The sequence below is a fragment of the Lampetra fluviatilis genome, chromosome 39 (assembly GCF_964198595.1).
Source record: "Lampetra fluviatilis chromosome 39, kcLamFluv1.1, whole genome shotgun sequence".
Taxonomy (NCBI): domain Eukaryota; kingdom Metazoa; phylum Chordata; class Hyperoartia; order Petromyzontiformes; family Petromyzontidae; genus Lampetra; species Lampetra fluviatilis.
In genome coordinates, this window is record NC_136313.1 from 6160161 (window position 1) to 6174433 (window position 14273).

The window sequence follows — 14273 nt, forward strand, 5'->3', positions numbered from 1 at the left end:
CACGTGACGGGACAGTTCTGTACATGTGATCGGGAAGAGGTGGTTGCGATGGGTGGGACACGTGGTGGGCAGCAGGGTGGAGGAGGAGGATGGGAGGGAGGAGGATAGGGGGTACGCAACTTGGAGGTTGGGAAGAAGAGCGTGGCTGGAGGAGGAGGTTGCGATGTGCGGGACGCGTGTGCCGGGAGGAGGAGGAGGAGGGCAGGCGACCAGAGACGGGCGTCTGTGTGGCACCCAGAGGTCAGCGACTAATGGGGAGACCTCTAACGATGGTGGTGATGGTGGTGTGGTCCTTGAAGGCCGTGTCGCGCCCGTGTAGATGGTTGGGGCACAGTTAACGTTGGGGTGTGATTTGTATCACAAGCAATTGTTGACTGTAATCAGGTTACAGTCATGCCATATCAATTACCTCATCGCCAGTGTGTACATCAGATTACAGGGAGTTAGCACGCACCCACCCACCTATAACTTTTCACAAAATAACTTCCATTTGTTGAAACAAAACACATCTAAATGCTTCCAACAACAATAATTAAGAGGAGGTGGCGGTTAGGGGCCGTCCATAAATGACGTCACGCGATTTTGGACGATTTTGGACGATTTTTGACCCCTCCTCCCTCTCGTCACACGGCGTCACAAAAAATCAGACCCCCCCTCAAATATGACGTCACAAAGCTCTGCCCCCCCCCAAATATCACAAGCCTCAAATCGCTTTAAACTATTGTCATCGTTTAATGTGGCACTGCACTCTGATGTTGTAGGAGAAAACATTGATTAAAGAGCCTATTTAAGTAAGTAGAACGTGTTGTCTATATTTATTTAAAGTTGCGCATTTTGATGTGACGTCACATTTCTCAAACCCCCCCTCGTCACACATCGTCACAAATGTTTAACCCCCCCCCCCCCCTACGTGCGTGACGTCATTTATGGACGGCCCCTTAGTAGCATGGGACAATGTGGGGGCAGTATCAGCCAATTCACGCAGATCACGAAACAAACGGCCTCAAACGGCCTGCAGTCAATGTTAGGACATGGCCCTCATAAATAATGGCACCAAAGCGTTCCGTGAACAAATCGCCTGGAAGTTTCCCCGTCTCGTTTCCGATCTCGGAAGCAGCGTTGGGTCGATCCTGGACAACGCTTGGATTGGTGACCACTGTGGTATCGAATGTCGGGGATTGAAGTTAATTTCGTTATTTCAGGTTGAGAAATCAAAGGGACCAAGGAAGAAATGTGTAACATGTAGAAGGCTTTCGCGAACAATATTATTTCATGATAAAGGTTCTGGGGTTAGATTCGCGTAAGTATGAATGTGTCGTAACCCTCCCGACACAGCCAATTCGTAAGGGATTTGTCAGGCAAACAAAACGCCAATTCTTCTTGTTTTTTTCGGTAAAGACATGTAGAATGGAAATAATTAAATAAGGAAAAACCCATTATATAATTCTATTATTATATTTTCTTACTATTTTATTATATTATATTTTTATTATTTTATTACTTCCATTCTACGTGACTTTACCGAAAGAACCAAGAAGATGAATCCCTGCAGTCACGAAAGCTTTAAATCGAAATAAAACGCCAATTAGTTACCACTTCAACCCACCAGTGTGTCGGAGAGTAAATCCACAACATTTACAATTACGCGATCTAACCCAAAATCCTTTATTATGAGAAAAGACGGAATCTCCAATTTGTGAGAGTGACCTGGGGCAGAAAGTCTGCCAGGAGGGGGCGATGATCGCCGCTGTGCATTGATCTGTACGCACACTGTGTATGTTGAACTTCTTTCGCACCGTACGTAGCTAATCGGAGGGTGCAAATTGAGCCCTGTGATTCGTTGTTGTAGGTTTCTCTGGGGGGTGCGGGGGCGACGTTGCAAGCAGTGGAGGGCAGTGAAGCGAACCCCATTGTTGTACTGTACTTGTACGCTTCCGCACCTATGCTTCCCCCGCCTTCGCCAACCCGAACTTGACCAGCGTGGTGAAGTATGGTCAAATAATCCTCACGAGCCGTGACGTCGTGGGGGAGGCCCTCATCCAGCAGTGAATTGACAAATAGAGCCGTACAAGTATTGGGCACTGGGTGGTTCGGAAACATCGCAGGATCGCGAAATGTGACGGTGGCTTGGAGAGGGCCTTCATCCAGCAGTGGTTTGCGCGCGGCTGATGATGACATTGATTAATGGTGAACAACTCTTAATTACACTGGTCAACAAAAACAAAATTCTGGCCTGGACTTTTGCAGCTGTTTTAGACTAATTTCAGGGTGCTGATTCCAAATCTGATCTCAGATTTGCTCTAGCACATCTCATTTTATGCTATCGGCATACCCCATTTTCATTGATTTTACCCGAAATTAACTCTGTAACTTATGATTGCAAGTTGTTGCGAGTCAGTGACTGCTTTAGTGTTAAAATATGGTGCTGTATTTTTAGGATAGTGTGTTTATAATATCATTTTATGTAGATATCCACATTTATTTAATATTTTTCTTCCGCAGTTTTAATTGAAAATGCAATATTTGATATCTCAAAAACCTGATGTGATAGACAAAACTGATGCCAGATTTGGAATCAGCATCCCAAAATTACCTTAAAACCGTTGGAATACATTACGTCAGAAAAAGTGTGTTGACCAGTGTTATTGGATGAGAGGAAAGCGTGGTCTGCGTTCCTGAACAATGTCCCCGAGACGTGAAATATTTCAGCGAAAGTGAATGCGCCACGATGTGCCGACATTTATCGGAGCGACGGGCACGTTGATCTTGGCGCACGGTTGGCCACGTGCAGTGCGAAAGAAGTCCAACGCGTACGTCCAGTAACGCCTTCCACCGTGCGGTGATACATTTCGTCGATTCATGTAAAGTATAAAGTATCGCCGGTGACCCCGGTCTGGAATCGCAGCTGGGAGGGTTTTTATTTTATTTATTTCCGGCAGGCTCAACCTCGTTCCGTGCACACCCCCCCCCTCTCGACTACTCTCGAGCCCCCCCCCCCACACACGACCCCCCCCCCCCCCCCGGGCTGTTCTGCACGAACATCCTCCTCCTCCTTCTCCCGCCGCACAATCGATATCGGCGTAACGCCCCGTGAAATGCTGCTGAAAGGACGTTTTGTTGTTCTGTCACTTTGGCTCGAGACTCATCGAACCAACATGTGGCAACGATGCGTGTGCTTAGCTTCGGGTGATATGTGTGTGTGGGTGCGTGTCGGTGCGCGTGTGTGCGTGTGTCTGTCTCAGTGGGGTGGTGTGTGTCTGTGGGTGCGTGTCTGTGCGTGTGTGTGCGCGTGTGTGTCTGTCTCCGTCTGTTCCGCTGTCTGTGGAAGTGGGGTGGTGTGTGTGTCTGTGTAAGTGGGGTGGTGTGTGTTTGTCTAAGTGGTGTGGTGTGTGTGTGTTTGTGGAAGTGGGGTGGTGTGTGTGTGTGTGTGTGTAAGTGGGCTGGTGTATGTGTGTCTGTGCAAATGGGGTGGTGTGTGTGTGTTTGTCTGTGCAAGTGGAGTGGTGTGTGTGTGTCTGTCTAAGTGGGGTGGTGTGTGTGTCTGTCTGTGCAAGTGGGGTGGTGTGTGCATGTCTGTGTAAGTGAGGTGGTGTGTGTGTAAGTGGGGTGGTGTGTGTGTGTCTGTGCAAGTGAGGTGGTGTGTGTGTGTGTGTCTGTGCAAGTAAGGTGGTGTGTGTGTGTGCTTTCTGTATATGTTTTTGCGCCTCTAAGACAAAGACAAAGATCCCCCGTACAGCCTTTAACAAACTCTTGCGGCAAGTTCTGTTAGCGAGGCACATATGAATGAAGGCCGACCCAGCACACTCATGGGTGGGTGGTTTGCCACACGCCCGGCCGCCTTTGTATCCCCAGTGGCGATGTTTACACGTAGCACCAGGCGCTCATTTGAAGCTGAGTCGACCTAGGGGAACGCCAAGGACCGATTCGCCGGTCCTTGACTTGAGCCATGGCTAACCATCTTTGGGGCGAGTGACGTTTTCACGTGTTCTGGACCTCCCTACATTGGATCAGCCTTAAAAGAGTACAGAGAGAGAGCGGCGTGTGAACATCCCTTTGTCTTCGCAACAATGTAACAAAACACGTTTTTGTGCTTTAAAACACCGAAATGAAATCGTCACCAAAATGTTCACCGAAATGCGACCAGCTATCATGCAACGGAATGACAACGTTTCAGCGTGCGCATTAATGTGCCGACCCAGAGTCATCCCGAGTGTTCCTGCACCGCTGCAGCCTTCCCTTCCGTCTACCCACTGCTGGTCGATGGGGCTCCCCACGCCGCGCGGGTTGTAGGGGTTTCCTGGACCATACTTCACCACGCTGGTCAGCAGCTCGATGCAATACCGTGGAGTGCATACACAATAGGGTGATTTGGTTTTGCAGATGTAATGACAATAGAGCCTGCATGCGGTGCTAATTCCACTAGTCGCCACGGGAGGTAATGACAGGGGAGTCAGCCTGCAGTGCGAGTGGACTAGTGGCCATGGTAGGTAATGACAGGGGAGTCAGCCTGCAATGCGAATAGACTATTGGTCACGGGAGGTGATGACAGGGGAGTCAGCCTACGGTGTGAGTGGACTAGTGGCCACGGGAGGTAATGGCAGGGGTATCCGTTGTGAGCGTGAAGGGACCGGTGGCCACGGGAATGTTCGAGAAGGGAGCGTGGTCAGCCGACGGAAGAGGACGGTGGAGTCTGCCGGTGGAGCGAGCGTCCAGAGTCAGCGAGAATGATCGAGAAGGGAGGCGTGGCCTCGTGTCGGTATACAAGGGGGAGATGCGCGGGAGACTCGGGGCTGTTGCAGTGGGGGTCTCCGCCTGATGTCAAGTGAACGTGTCTTTAATAACGTGCCATCTCAAGAGAAGTGTGTCAAGTCGTCATCAGACAGAGGCTAATGCTGCCCCGCTTTGTGCCTGTAATTCCGTTACCGTGGGATCGCCGTCAATATCGTTATGTCCAACGGTCGGCAAATGAACAGAGACACGGACATTACGAACTCCCCTTAGCGAGTAGTGCATCACCCAGTGCCAGAGAATGAGCCCAGAAGGCGACTCCGCACACCCACTTCAGTATGAGCCGTTCCAATATGAGCCGTTTCAATAGGAGCCGTTTCAATAGGAGCCGTTTCAATATGAGTCGCTTCAATAGGAGCCGCTTAAATTGCCCCGTCTCATCCACCGCGAGACGACAAAATGCACAAGCGAGGTCTGCTTCTCCGTCTCCGTCTCTCCACCTTAAAATAAAAAAACCGAAAAGTATTTCTCAAACGATGTCTTACACTGCCCTCCCTGTGAGTGCATCATTTCAGCAGCGACGCTTCAAGACAAGCAAACTGTGGACCGGTTTCGCCACGCAGGGTCTCGTCAGCAGGTTTGCTCGATTATATTGGCAATGGCCCCTCTCGCGCTAGGCACACGCAAATTGCTTCCCGCAAATGAACCACAAAACCTCGCTGATCTCGTCAAGGAGCATAAACCATCACGTGAACTCTGGTGGTCATCCTCGCAGCAGCTGCTTTTGGTTCACCATTGAACAAAGGCGGTGGCAATCATCGCGTGGTGCTTTCAGATACGCTTCTGCGGCCGTCTGGAACGCTCTGCCTTCCGATATCAGGAAGGCACTGGGAGCTCTGCACTTTTCAATCATCTAGATTGACAAACTCATTTCTTGACCACTGATTTTTGTGTTTGTTGTCATTCCCACGTACCCTCAGATTTGCACGATTGGCTACGTACGGTGCGAAAGACGTTCAACATAACACGGCATGTGGCTCCAAGTCCCACTAGATGGCGCTACTCGACGATTTGTAAACAGTGAAGCTGTCAGACAATTTATTTTTATTTGACCAGGTATGGCCCACTGAGCTATTTAGCACTTTTCCAGAAGCGATGTGGCCACAAATGATAGTTCAACGAAGTGGCTTAACGTGTTGGAAATGCATAACAGCCAAATACTCTAAATTTGGAGGGAAAAACCGGAGGCCCGGAGAAAAAAAAACACAGAGAGAGAGAACGACACGCAAACTTCAAATGCACAGAAGGTGTCAGGGTCGGGATCGAACCCACGACCGCCTGTATACCAGGCGAGGGAGTTAGCATCTTCTAGCCACCGTGATGATGATGAGAGAGAGACACGCAAACTCCAAAATACACAGCAGGCGTCAGGGTCGGGATCGGGATCGAACCCACGAACTCCTATATACCAGGCGAGGGAGTTAACATTTCGCCACTGCAGCTGTTCTCCGCGTACCAGCAAACGAATGCATTGTGTTAACTCCTGTCCACGGCGCTCGGTTGGGCCCAGTCCGCTCGCCGAACGTAGAAAGTAATTCCCGAGTGCTCTCCGATGCGTTTTCCGGCACGACATTCGACGTTTCGCTCTGCGTGCTTCTTCTCGAAATGCAACTCCCGCAGAAGCTTCCGCAGCAGGCAGAACGAAACGTCGAACCGCGTGCTGAACAACACGCGGTCGGTGCAACCCGAAAACGCATCGGAGAGCTGCACGACTCTTAACAACAACAACAACAGATCCTACGGCGGCGTCATAGTGAAAGGTTTAATCCGCAGAGCCGCAATAATCCAGATTAGGTGACAATGCAGACTAAATGCGATTGTTTTGTGTTTGTGCGCGCGTGTGCAGTCACTCGCCGCAATTGAGAACTCGGTTTACTCAAAGTTCAAAGTTCATTTATTAGGTATAGGTACAAGTATCTGCAGCAGTCTTTCGCGACAAATAGTATCCACAATAGAGGTTTTTGGGGGAGGTTAGATCAGGTAAATATATAAATGTGTCGTTAACCCCGTCGCCACCCGACCACAGCCAATTAGTAAAGGTGTGTCACGTGAACGAAATGTGCCAAGTCCGTTACTCGTAGAGCACTAACCGGTTGTGTGTTGGAGAGTACACCCACAGCGTTTACAACTTTGAGTGCCGTCACGTTTCGCCAGTCGTTACAACCGGCACCATCAGACGACAAGCCCAGAGCTAAATTGACAAAAAAACAGGATTCGAACCGAGCATTGTTTTCCTCCTGCCGTGCCGACCCAGCTCCGTGACCGTGTCCGATACGGCCACTTATTTGTTTAGACCCACTTCAATCACTGCCATCTGCGAGCCGGTCCTGCGTATTTTACAGCCGAATTTTATGGATTGCATCCCCCCGCATCGCCGTGTCAATACCCCCCCGCGGCACGCTCCGTGTCACCGCTAATGTTGCATTAAAGGCCCACCACCTCGCAGCCCGGCTATAAGTTCTCTATTTAAAGAATCTGCCTGGCCGAGAGATATCTGCCGATAAATTCTCGTTGCCGTTTTATTTGCTGTCCCCCCTTCTCGCGTTAACGGGAGCCTGGTGGGGGGTGACCGCAGCAAAGGGGAGAGCGAGTGAGACGCGCGGCGCGCGCGTGCCACGTGTGGACTTTAAATATCGAAGCGTGGCACAAGGGGAAGGGCGGCGCGAGAGTAGGACCAAGCAACTTGGAGTTTGTTAAAGCCCCACACCTCCCTGCGCCATGTGCCCACCCAGGGTTCACCACAGTGTGACGGCAGCCGCGTGAGGTGGGGGTAAAGTTTGCGGTCTCCTGCCGCATCTTCCGAGGCGTCTGTTCTGGTCAGCGTGGAGGATTGAGGTCCTTCCGCCAGCAGTGGCGTGAGCAATGCCATTGCAGGGCTGCACCTTTAACTTTTGATTCTATTTCACTTGAGTGGAAGGGATGGTGACGAACCCATGCGCTCTCTGATGATGGGGCCACTAATCCCACAACTCAAAGACAAAGATCCCCCGTATAGCCTTAACAGACTGTTGGGGCAAGTGCTGTTAGCGAGCACTTATGAAGACCAGAACGCCCCTTTTGTCTCCCCAGTGATGATGTTTTAACACGCCGCTGCCCCCAGGTACTCATTTAAGACCGAGTCGACTTAGGGGAGGCCCAGGACCAGTTCATGTATTGATTTGCCAATTGTGTTTGCCACGAACGGGAATTGGGCTCAGGCAGCCGGGTTCATCAGGAAGTGTGCTAATCACTGCGCCACCACTCCCCGCAAACTGATCCACTCACAAATCTGTTGACCCAGTCGATGCTTATTAGCAGTCAATGGCATGTGGCAGAGCGAGAGAAAGAGAGAGAGAGAGTAACCTTCCATTTGGAGACAGAGACGCGTTCACATTCCACGTCTGAAATATTTCTAATGTCCACTATTGACCTGCGAGAGGTTATCTCCCTCGCCGGCTATGCAGGAGGTCGTGGGTTCGATCCCTGACCCTGACGACGCCTGCTGCTGTATATCTGCAGTTTGCATTTTTTTTCTCCGCCCGTGATCGCGTGGATTTTTGTCCGGGTCCTCCGTGGGTTTTCTCCTCCACATTTACGATCCACATGACATCGTTTGGAGTATTTGGCTGCGATACATTTCCCGCATCATGATGATGATGATGATCCACTTCGTTGAGCGATCATCTACTGCCAGGTCGCTTCTGAAAAATAGCAATACCGGCTCAGTGAGCTTTACCTGGTAAAATAGTTTCATAGAAATAGCAGTACAGCAAGTAGGTTTGTCAACAGACCTTATGCGGAGCTTTTCCCGCCTCTCAGAGCACTCCGCTTTCCTCCCGCACGTAAAATAACTTCTTAGCAACGATCTTCATCCAGGACGGTCCAACGATGGCATCTCTAAATGACGAGAAGACCCCCCCCCCCCACCGTTACAGCAAAATCTCACCAAGCAGCATCAACCATCATCACGCGAACTCCTTTGGTCACCGTCGCAGCAGCGGCTTTTGGCTGCAAGCTATCGAACAAAGACGGTCACCGCATCGTGCACTTCCAGACGCGCTTCTGTGGCTGTCTGGAACGTTCTCCCGTCCTAGAATTATGAAGCCAGTGAAGCTGTGCACTTTAAAAGCATCGATATCGACGAACTCATTTCTTTAGAAGCGCTTGCTGTGTTTAGTTTGTCGGCCTTCCCCCGAACCTCCGATTAGCGCGGTTGGCTACGTACGGCGCGAAAGAAGTTCAACGCACACGCACCTCCACCGATCCTTTACCCTCCAAGGCAGGGCAATCGCAGGCGAGTGACACCACGCCATAAAACAGATGGCGGCAGGCAAACGGGGTACAAGCTTGACACACACTCAGCAAACCCCCCCCACCCCACCCAGCACCGTGTAGGCTTAATAGCAGCATCCTTGGGAGCCGTGAAGTGTGAGCCAGGCAAATCGTTTCCGTAAATCTAACGCCAGTTTCCTTACTGCGCGTGTTTTTCGGGGGTGCCGATAATGGCTCATTGACCCGCGGGCTAATGGGACCCCCCCTTCCCTCCCTTCTCCTCCTCTTCCTGTCCTTGGTAGAAGTTTGGCTCCGAGTTAAAGGCACTGCGCAAAATTGCGGGGCGCTTCAAAAATAAAAAAGTCAACATTTCTGAGAATTTTGCAACAACATCACGAGAAATGTTGTGCCTCCGGGCTCTGGAGGACCACCTGGAGAAGACTCTCTAGGCACGCGTTGACGATGATGGCGAACGAGTGGAGACTCTTTGACTTTTTTGAAGCTATTAACATTGCATTTGTTAGATTATCCGTTATTTTTCCATTTAAAACGATAGGCCCATGTAAGTGTTAACATTTTTTCGCGCTCGCGTTTTGGATGCGCGGATCCGTGAGCATCATCATCATCATTGTCGATACTCATCGACAAATTTATTAATGTTTTATATGTGTGTCTGTGTACAATGAAGAAGGGCCATCACCCGAAACGTCGCCTGTTATATATATGTTTTTATTTCCTGTCAAGGCCACTGTGTTATTGACGAATGTGTTGATTTTTTTTTACTTTACAAACATCAATTGATCGTTACCTTTTTATCGCGTTAGGTGTGGTTCAGGGAATCGATCGCCAGGTTGGCGAACACAAAAACAATGATCCCCCATATAGCCTTTAACAGACTGTTCAGGCAAGTGCTGTTAGCGAGTAGCACCTATGAAGGCCGGCACGGCACACGAGAGGATGGGTGGCAAGCACCACGCCCCGGCCGTCTTTGTCTCCCCAATGGCGATGTTTACACACCGCACCAGGTACTCATTTGAGGCTGAGTCGACCTAGGGGAGGAGGCCCAGGACCGGTTCAGATAATCGTCACTGGTGTTGGCCGTGTGCGGGAAACGCCGACTTCGTAGCGCAGCGCGTTAACCGCTACACCACCGCTCACCCACACACACATAAACACCACACACACACATAAACGCCACACACACACACATAAACGCCACACACACACACGCACGCGCACACACGGACTATGAAGATTGAGAAGCACTTTGGCAATATTGTGTTGTCACACAATGCAAAAGCGGGCGGTGTGGGGGGGGACACGCAAACCAACCGAACGCACAATTTCTTACAGTGTTTCAAAAGGGGGCCTTTGCGCGCGGTTAATAAATAAATAACGTCGCTCGCTGCCAGCAAGCTGTAAATATTTAATCGGATCTTTGCCTTGCTGAACAGATGTCAAGGCAAGCACCTTAAGGCAAGCCGTCCGCGTGGAATGACAGAGACGACGGAGACAGTGAAGTCGTGCAATTGTAAAGCCCGACAAGCCCTTTTGTTTAGTCAGATCAAAATTGGCACCGGTGTTTGGGGCCTCGTGGAAGGAGGGGGAAATGCTGCCGCGGCGAGTCTACGATGTTGGCACCGACGCACCAACGAGCCAGGCATCGTGCCCACTTCGACTACGTCTCCCCACCTCGGCGTGGTCAGTTCAAACAAATCGGTGTCCCCTTCCTTACTTAAATCGCCCGCCCGCGTCTTCTGACCGCTCAGCAGCGGTGAATGGTGGTCACAGTCAAACGGTGGGGGGGGGCTCGTGTACGGCGCGAAAGAAGTTCAACACGTTATAGTAACAGGTTTTTACCCTTTCAACTGGTACAAAAACTGACACCTTTATACAAGGCATCATGTTTGCAATAACCACAACACATGCATTTTGACTGCTTGTGTTGCGGTTATTGCAAACATGATGCCTTGTATAAAGGTGTCAGTTTTTGTACCAGTTGAAAGGGTAAAAACCTGTTACTATATTTTGCCACTGGTAAAGGAGGTCTCATAGTGAAGTTCAACACGCATACAGTCCAAGACGCCTGGTCGCCGTGGACGGAGCAGGGAAGCATGTAGTTTAACACGTAGGCTATCGCGATCAAAATTATCCATTATAAAGGTTGTTTTGGGGGTTAGGCTCTCTTAAATATAAAATGCGTCGTTTTATTCGACCCAGCCAAAAAGTTAAACGTGCCACATTCGTTACTACTTCGGAATACTACAGGTGTGTTGGAGAGCAAACCCATAGCATTTGCGGTTTCAGTGTTTGCAAATTACCCTGACAATGAGCTCTCAATAGACCCCCCCCCCCGCCCTAAGTGGGTGGTTTCCTTCTGGCGGCAGTGGCGTGAACACGACATTGCAGGGCTGCACCTTTAGCATCTCCCTCGGGCTGAGAAACGAGCTGACGATGTTTCGAGTGCGGCTGACCTAAACTCACAGTCCGTTGTTTCTTTTCTTCGTGATCCTGGTTCGAATTCAGGTTTCAGTTCTTTACACAAATATATTTATTTTTTAAAAAATACGACTCTTTGGTCACGTTCTGCAATCGTATCACCGGTGTCCCGACACCGTGAACTCTCCCAGTCCACACCTAGAGATCGGCCCCAGACAGATTAATCCGCAGGACAACATCTGAGGTCACTTCAAATCGGTCTCTTAGATCAAGCACGCTATTCGAGTAAGCTGGAGTGAGCGTCACGCTCAACTCCAACGTGATATTCGGGAGACAAAATCACCCTGAATGGTTCGGTCAAGTTGACAGGTACATTTGTGTGGGTCTGACGGTGCAAGTGATGCAAGTGGAAGGATAGAGATGAAGAGGAAGAAGAAGGCAGAGAAGAGGTAGGGTGGGGAGTGGCGAGGTGGTGCGATATGATGATGGTGGCATCAGGAGCGGAAAGAGAGATGACGCGGGGCAGGGCAGCGTGGAGTAGGTTGGACAAACGCGTAGAAGAAGATTAAGAATAATGAGAAAAATAAGAATATGAGAATAGGTTTTACCCTTTCTGGCAATAAAACAGTTGTGTTAAGATGTTAAAACACCAAACTGAAACATTTTGCAAGGAATCCTGTCTTCGTTAACCGCACATATTTGTAGTGAACATGCAAAAAAAACACATGCTCTGGTAGTATATAATGCATTGTCTTTGAAACTGATTGGTCCACATGTTTTTTTTTGCATGTTCACCGCAAGTATATGCGGTTAATGGAGACACGATTCCTTGCAAAAATGTACCAAATCTTGACTTTAAGTTTTCGTGACTGCAGAAAGTCATATTCTTTGGGTCTTTCGGTAAAGTCACGTAGATAGGTTCAAAGAAAATAACAAAAAACTACGACGTTTCGATCGCAACACAAGCGGTCGTCATCAGGAATACAACAAAAAACTATCTACGTGACTTTACCGAAAGACCAAAAGAATAAAAATGTTCCACTTTAGTGTTTTAACATCTTAACTGTTATATTGGCAGAAAGGGTAAAACCTATTATTATTATTATTATATTTTTATACTGAAATAATAATAATGAGAAGGAGAATAATAATAATAAGAAGCAGAAGTCTAAGAAGAAGAACGGTTCCTAGACAATTGCACGGGCACGATCATCCTAACCGGCTGTGTCCAAATCACCCGGGGCAGTGTTCCTCCGATTTCGCCAAATCTCAGACACTGAGCAGACAGAGATGGTGCTTGGATCAGCAAAAAAACCCACACCGTGCACATCAAAATCACAAAGCGATTTGGCGATGATGCTGCTGCTGCTGCTGCGTTGGCAGTGAAGGCAACGAGCAGAGTGCCTAAACAAAACCAACGCGTTCGCCAGTGACGGCTGGCGCGTGTGAGAGTGTGAGTGGCCTTAAAATAATGTAACTTATATAACAGACAACGTTGTGGGCCAATGGTCCTTTTTCGTAGCAGATGCGCCGTGGCGCAGGGCTATTTGTTGCAAGGTCCCCACGGGCCACTGGGCGGACCCTGGTGGCTTTTAGTGCGGCCCCCGACAATAAACACAGAGTGAAGTCGTCCCCCATCATCATCATCATCATCGTCGTCGTCGTCGTGCTGCTGTCAAACCCAGCAATGTTCTTAGGTTTTTTCGGTAAAGTCACGTAGGTAAAAAATTAAAATCAATCAAAGTAAAATAAAAAATAAAATAAAAATTTCGACGTTTCGGAGGCAACACAAGCTTCCGTCTTCAGGTGGAACCGTCACAGCACGATAGCTGTATCAAGTGAGAGAAATTCCAAGAAACAGTATTTGTATATATACTGGTTGAGGGTGGGAGGAGCCAAGGTAGGCCCTGAATATTATTTTTGTGAGGTTCGGTGCGGCTGAAGCACGCTGTTAGGAATGAGGCTCATTCCTACCCTCAACCAGTATATATACAAATACTGTTTCTTGGAATTCCTCTCACTTGATACAGCTATCGTGCTGTGACGGTTCAACTTGAAGACGGAAGCTTGTGTTGCCTCAGAAACGTCGTGATATTTATTTTATTTTTTATTTTACTTTTATTAATTAAAAATTTTTACCTATGTGACTTTACCGAAAAAAACCTAAGAATATGAATCCTTGCAGTCACGAAAGCTTCAAATCTAAAACACAGCAATGGTTTCAAACGCGTGGCGGCCCCCACACTGGCGATGTCTCATCGGAGAAAGTGACCCCCACCCCTCTGAAAATCATTGATGACCAATGCCTATAGCACGCAAATATATATGTAATATATACTCTTCATATTAATGTACATTAACACCCAGATTTATGTCTCCCCCACCCCCCACTTTTTTACGTCTTTTTGCTAATACGTCGTCGTCAATTTATTAACACAGCTACCCGATTCGCATCGCCTCAACGGCCCACACGCTCACGTCGCTGACAACGTCGTCATCGTCGTCCGTTCCTTTCTCGTGATCCGTCGCCTCTCAGCCTTCGCCTCCACCACCCACCACCACTATACCACTACCCTGTAAACCGCTTCGATTTACATAGTTTCGATTTACGTCGTTTCGATTTACGTCGTTTCGATTTTCGTCGGCACACCTTTGAGGAACGCATCCCCGACGTATAGCGGGGTTATTGCTGTGCATAGTTGCGTATAACACGCAGGCTTTCGCGACCAATATTCCTAATATAGGTTTTTGGGTTAAATCGCGTAAGTATAAATCTGTCGTAACCCTCCACCACT